This window comes from Carcharodon carcharias, chromosome 19, assembly GCF_017639515.1.
Source record: "Carcharodon carcharias isolate sCarCar2 chromosome 19, sCarCar2.pri, whole genome shotgun sequence".
NCBI classification, from domain to species: Eukaryota; Metazoa; Chordata; class Chondrichthyes; order Lamniformes; family Lamnidae; genus Carcharodon; species Carcharodon carcharias.
The window spans coordinates 40214862-40220861 of record NC_054485.1 but is presented as its reverse complement, the minus strand read 5'-3'; the positions used below and the strand labels follow the sequence as shown (position 1 = coordinate 40220861).

The window sequence follows — 6000 nt, the reverse complement described above, 5'->3', positions numbered from 1 at the left end:
GTGACAGTTATTGGTTCAGTTTTTACTGCTTTGACATTGTATCGGGAATAGATATCAATATCAGCAGCTTCTGATTCTGTTATACTATTCACTTCAATCATCTTGGTCTGCTGTCTCATGGGCAGTCTCGATTTCACCCTCCATTGTTTTATTATGTGTCCTTTTTTGTGACAGTAATGGCATTCTGCCTCCTTGAATCTGCAAGTTTCCGGTAGATGGTTATCCCCACATCTGAAACAGATTAACTTCTGAATCGTTGCTGAAATGCTTCCACTAGACCTTTTAGTTTTTCGAGCAGTTGAGACTATCTCCTGCTTCACAGCTGTCTCTCTGGCTTTTGCGCCACGCCCGGCAGTAGGTTCCCGCCCCAACTGGAGAACTGTGCTACATTGCACACGCTGCAAAGCCTGCGAGTCCCTTGCAGCACTTTCTATGGCTAGCACTATTTCCATGGTGCGCTCTAAGTCGATGTTAACTTCTTCAAGTAATTGGTGCTGAATGGCGTTGTCGTGAATACCACAAACTAACCAGTCCCACAACAGGTCATTAAGTGTATCTCCGAAGTCGCAGTGCTCAGTCATCTGCTTCAACTTCGCTATTAAATTGCGATGGACTCTCCCAGGGCCCTTACCCTGGAGTTAAACTTAAATCTCTGCATTACTACTGATGGCTTCACCTGAAAATGCATCTCCATGAGGTTAAAAAATTTAGAATTGGGCGCATTCGGGGCCGTCAGACTGCAGATGATGTTATATTTCTTGCAACCACGGATATGCTTTCTGCTTCTCCTCTACATTTATTTCATTTGCTTCAAAGTAAAAATTTAGGCACTCTAAGGACTGGCTCCAGTTTTACATGGACGGGTCATAAGGGTCGATTCTGTTGAAGAGTGACATGACTGGTGAGTATACTCTTCCTTCTTTCCTTAAGAACTGATGTACTCACATTCAAAAGGTGAGGTGCAGCATCAGAGCTATTTTACCCTCGTCACCAAATGTAATTAACTTGATGTACTAGACAGGTTTCTTGCTTGAAACAGATATTTTGGCTGAATTTTCTGTTTGGTGGGGTTGGGGGGGTGGTTGGTGGGGGCAGAGTGGGAGTGGGCGTGAGTGGGCGCAGACCTGATTGCCGCCTGTGATCAGGTCCATGCTGCCATTTTACGCTGGCGGGCCAATTAAGGCCCACCCAGCAGAATGTGTGACTCCCAAGGATAGTGGGAGTGGACGGGCAGCGGCAGGAGTGCACTGTCCATCGGGTCCATTGGTGACCCGGCGGCCTGTTTAGATGAAGCCTGACAGCCTTTACAAAGCTGCTCACAATGGGAAGTGGAAGGGCTCACCAGAGGGCTTCTGGTGAGCAGACCAATCTGGAGAGTAGGCCAGCGGAATAGGCCAGACTGGAGGGTAGAGCAGGGGGGCCAGTGTGCCACTCGTTTTTCTGATGACTGCCTTGCTACCCTCCTCGAGGAGGTGGCAGCACGGCGGGAGGTGCTGGTTCCCCAGGATGAGAGGAGAAGGCCCCCCCCACATGACGAAAAGTGCCTGGGAGGAGGTGGAGGAGGTGGAGGAGGTGGCGGAGGTGGTGAGCTCCCGCAATGTGGTGTGGCACACCTGGATCCAGTGTCACTTCAATGACTTGTTGCGCTCTGGCAGGGTGAGTACCATGTTGGCATTGGTCATGTAACCCAGCAGGTCGGCTTACCCCCCTGCTGCCCCCCTGGCCCCCAAGTCTGAGTGTAGTGACTGCATGAATCATTAGCAGCATTTATCCTTTGCTGAGTGGGCCAGCAAATACTGCCCATGCTGAGGTCAGCCTGACAGGGTGATGAAGAGATGTGTTTTGCCCCCACATGTGTTACACTAAGTCCCACATGAAAGGTTTGGGAGCAACCTGGAGGAGCTGCACCTAGGCGTTGTAGTTGAACTCCAGGACATGTCCAAGTCAGGGTGATGACATGCTGGGAGGGGAGCTTCAAGGTTGTGTGGCAATGAACCAGCTGCTGTGCTCCACGTGCTTGCTCCTCCTTGCTATGGAAGGATATACCGTGTAGTGCCTAATGTGATGTAGACAGCATGTGGCCCAGGGGCTGGGGTTGGGAGGTGGGGAGCAGGCCTAGCATCTTTGTGTGAGTGTTCAGCAGCAGTAGGATGAGGAGGCACTGGAGCCCTGATATGTGCCACTCTGGTTGAGGTGGGCCGTGCGCGAAGTGAGTCCAGGTACAATTTGCACAAATCAATGTTCGTCTCTCACTTTCAGGAGAAGAATGCTCATAATGCAGCAGAGCTTGTGTGGACTGGCAGGGGCCAGCTGCAGATTGCTATTCTTAGCTGATTCGAGCAGGAGCCCAGGACTTGTTGAGGCATCATGTGTCGGTGAGGCTGGGGTGCCATGGGCAGGTATGTTTGCCCAACAGTGAGGTCAGCATTGTTCTCCCAACAGCCATAGCAGTGCTGAATGTTCAGTGATTGAAGTTTGCAACATGGCTTGACCATTGGTTATGGAAGGATGAGCGCATAATGATTCGGGGGACAGGGATGCACTTTGACATTGTCTCCAGGTTAACTGATCCAATGTCCTTGTTCTTCCTTTCAGCATCATCGGAGCAGGGCTGGGAGGAGGAGCAGCAGAGGCCCCCTCTCACACCTGAGGGGCCTGAAGTTTCACCAGCGTCACACCATTTCTGCCAGGCAGGCACCAGCGCAGATACTAGCACCTTGGTGGGAATTCGAACATTGGCTAGTGTCCCAGGACACAGTGGTGAGGACACTTCACAGTTGCTGGAGGAGCTGGCAGAGACAGAGAGTGCCTATGGCGCCAGCAGACAGAGGACTGCAGGGGACCAGGCACATGCTCAGTCGGTGTCTGATGATGTGCCTCTGGAGTCGTCCTTGACGCAGCAGGTGCAGGAAATGCAGCCAAGTGTGCGGGTGGGCAAGATACATGAGGCTATGCTTGGCTTGGTCTCCGTGGTGAAGGGGTCTAGATGGATGATCATCGAAGCAATGAGCCTCATGTCCAAGTGCCATGCGTCCTCCATGGAGAGAGTGGCGACTCTCATGGAAAGGCTACTCCAGGAGACCTGTCAGGGCTTCCTGGAGATGCGCTCTGACCAGCAAGCTCTCACATAGGCAGTGACCTCAGCTGGTCAGTGCCAATGTGGGAGATGGTTTGGGCATCAACTTTCCCAGCTCGGTGCCCATCCATTCACAGTGAGCAGGGAGGTGTGAAGTGACCTCACGTCAGCGCAGCAACTGCCTGGCGTCTCTGCGGGCACCTCTCAGAGCACTCCGGATGAGGGCGGCAGCTCGTCTGCCCCTCTCCCAGTGACCATAGCATCTGGTGAGGCTGCAATGACTGGGGAGATGCCAGCTGTGGAACTAGCAGCTCCCTCCCAGACAGGGCCAGCACAGGCTCCACAGGCCAGAGGACGACTGCCAAGGTCATCGAGGCCAACAGGACAGCATTCAGCAGGCTGGCTCAGATGCCATTCCCAGCAAGGGGACAGCACCAAGATGTAGCACCGGGAAACGAAAACATAAAGCACCTTAGGCACACCACAGGTTTTTCACTGGTGCTTTTGTGTTGGCCCGAGATGAGATGTTTATGATTTGTTTTGATTTGTAACACTATTGTCTTTTTTTTTAATAAGTTGATTTGCTTGACATGTTAAATTCAGACATGTCACCATGGCTGAGGGTGCCTCTTTTCTTCTGCATGTGTATGGTTTCCAAATCTGTAATGAACGCTTTGTGGGACATTCAGTTTTATTAACAAGGCCCTTAGTGACTGTTCCTAACCTGGCAGATTTTGCACTTAGATATCGAGTATGGAGCCTGCAGCCCAGGCTTGCCCTGGTCCATCTATAGTGTGCTCGCTGAAGGTTCATTGGATTAAAGCCTCCCAGGTGTCCCTGCCTCCTTGGGGTATGCCCAGGTCAGCGGCTACCCCCTCAGCATTTCCCCGTGCATACTCATCCTTGGACTCACTGCTGGACTCATCGTGTGCAGCCGCAGCCACTGCGTCGACGTCTTCATTGTCCACTGCATCCCCCCTTTCCAGCATAAGATTGTGGAGAGTGCAGCATGCAACCACTATCACCGAGACATGATCTGTAGGATGCTGGAGTGCACCCTCTAAGCAGTCCAGGCTTCGGTAGCGCATCTTGAGAAGACCGATGGTTCTCTCTACCACAGCCCTTGTGGAGCCGTGGCTCCTATTGTACCACTGCTCAGCTTCTGTTCTTGGATGGCGGAGAGGCGTCATGAGCCACCTTCTGAGGGGATAGCCCTTGTCACTCAGCAGCCATCCATCCAGCCAGGCTGGAGCACTGAAGAGCCCCGGCACCTGGGAGTGTCTGAGGATGTAGGCATCGTGGGAGCTGCCTGGGTACCTTGCACAGACTTGTAGAATCTGCATCCTGTGATCACACACTATCTGCACGTTCATGGAATGGAAGCTCTTCCTGTTGACGAAGGCACCAGGCTCACCTGCTGGTGCCTTGATGGCCACATGTGTACAGTCTATTGCACCCTGGACACGGGGGAAGCCAGCAATGGCCGCGAAGCCTCTGGCTCGCTGTGCCTGACTTGCTGGGCCCAACGGTAGTGAATGAAGATCATTGCACGCCTGAACAGAGTGTCTGTAACCTGCTTGACACCAGTGTGGACAGCTGATTGCGAGATACTGCAAAGATTACCCACCAGCCCCTGGAAGGAGCCAGAGGCATAGAAGTTGAGGGCAGCTGTGATCTTTAAAGCCACTGGCATGGTGTGTTCACCCACACAGTTAGCGGTGATCTCAGGCCCTATGATCTGACAGATATAGTTGACTGTCTCCCTTGAGAGACGGAGCCTCCTTCAACACTGCACCTCAGAGATATTGAGGTAGCTGCTTCTCTGCCTGTTTACCCTGACAGCATGATAGTGGCATCTTCTGCGGCCTCTTCCACCTTGGACTACCTCTTGCCCCTGTGCCCCTTGTGCCTGCGCCTGTCCTCCCAAAGGTGGCTCTCCTAGAGGCTAAATGTATACTCCTGGTCTCCTCCCCTTTCTAGCCCTCCCCTCCTCCTCAGAGAAGCTGCCTCCAGTGGACAATTCAGCTCCCATTCCCAGGCTAAGAGAAGGCTTCCTAAAACCTGCAGGCCCAGAAAAGATTGCAGAGTGCTGACCTGAAAGTTAAGAGTCCATAAAAAGCAGCTGGTATGTGTTTTGAAGTATTGCAGATCACACAGGCAAGTTTCAATAACTTTGAAACATCAATATTTAAGAGAGCACACTCGCAACCCCAGTGAACCCTCTTATCCCACCCGTGGATCACGTTAATACAAATCTGTCCTACCTGTCTGCCCGTTGTGCCAGTGCACCAACCCGAAGATTGTACAGGTGCCAAAAAATCAGCGTCGCTTGGTGCCTCAAGGGCCTTAAGTGGTCCGTTAATTAATGGTGGGCGCAAATCGGACATCATCGCACACCCGCCCAGCAAAATATTGCAATGGCGCGCGTTGACATCAGGATGCTCGCCCGACGTCACCACGCATCATTTTACGCGTGGATCTGCTTGAACCAGGTGCATGACTTGAAAGCTCCGTCCCTCGGAATACCCGTGCTTAGGGTTCATTCGTCAGTACAATCACATGACTTCTAAAGTCAGTAGGAAAGGTTATACCTACAGTCACTACAGTAGAATAAATCACTTGGGCCGTAAATATTGCATAGAACATAAGAGCCCAAGGCTGAAGTATATAATGACAGCCTTTATACTTTTACTGTACTTCAGCCACTGGTCTCAGAACATATTTTCTTTATACAACAAATTTGTTTTTAAAAATGCATTTTACTTTATACGTTTTCCTTAACTGGGCATTTGAAAGGTTAAAAGGGAAAGTATATGTCAAGATCATGAGAGGTTTACGAAATCAGTCATTAAACTATGGTAAAGAAAAATGGGAGCATATCCAATGTGTTTCTGTTCTACACCAAATTAAACATATATATATAT

At 51.1% G+C, this 6000-nt stretch overlaps 1 protein-coding gene across 4 annotated transcripts in view; it reads left to right on the top strand.

Annotated features, from left to right (window-relative positions):
• The first annotated feature begins 411 nt into the window (after positions 1-411).
• The window catches only part of LOC121291385 (gap junction beta-4 protein-like), a 41740-nt gene continuing 36151 nt past the window's right edge, over positions 412-6000 (top strand). For all 4 annotated transcript variants that reach the window (XM_041212477.1, XM_041212473.1, XM_041212476.1 and 1 more), the window contains exon 1: positions 412-901. The gene's annotated coding sequence lies outside the window, so the exon portion shown is untranslated. The remainder of the gene's footprint in view (positions 902-6000) is intronic.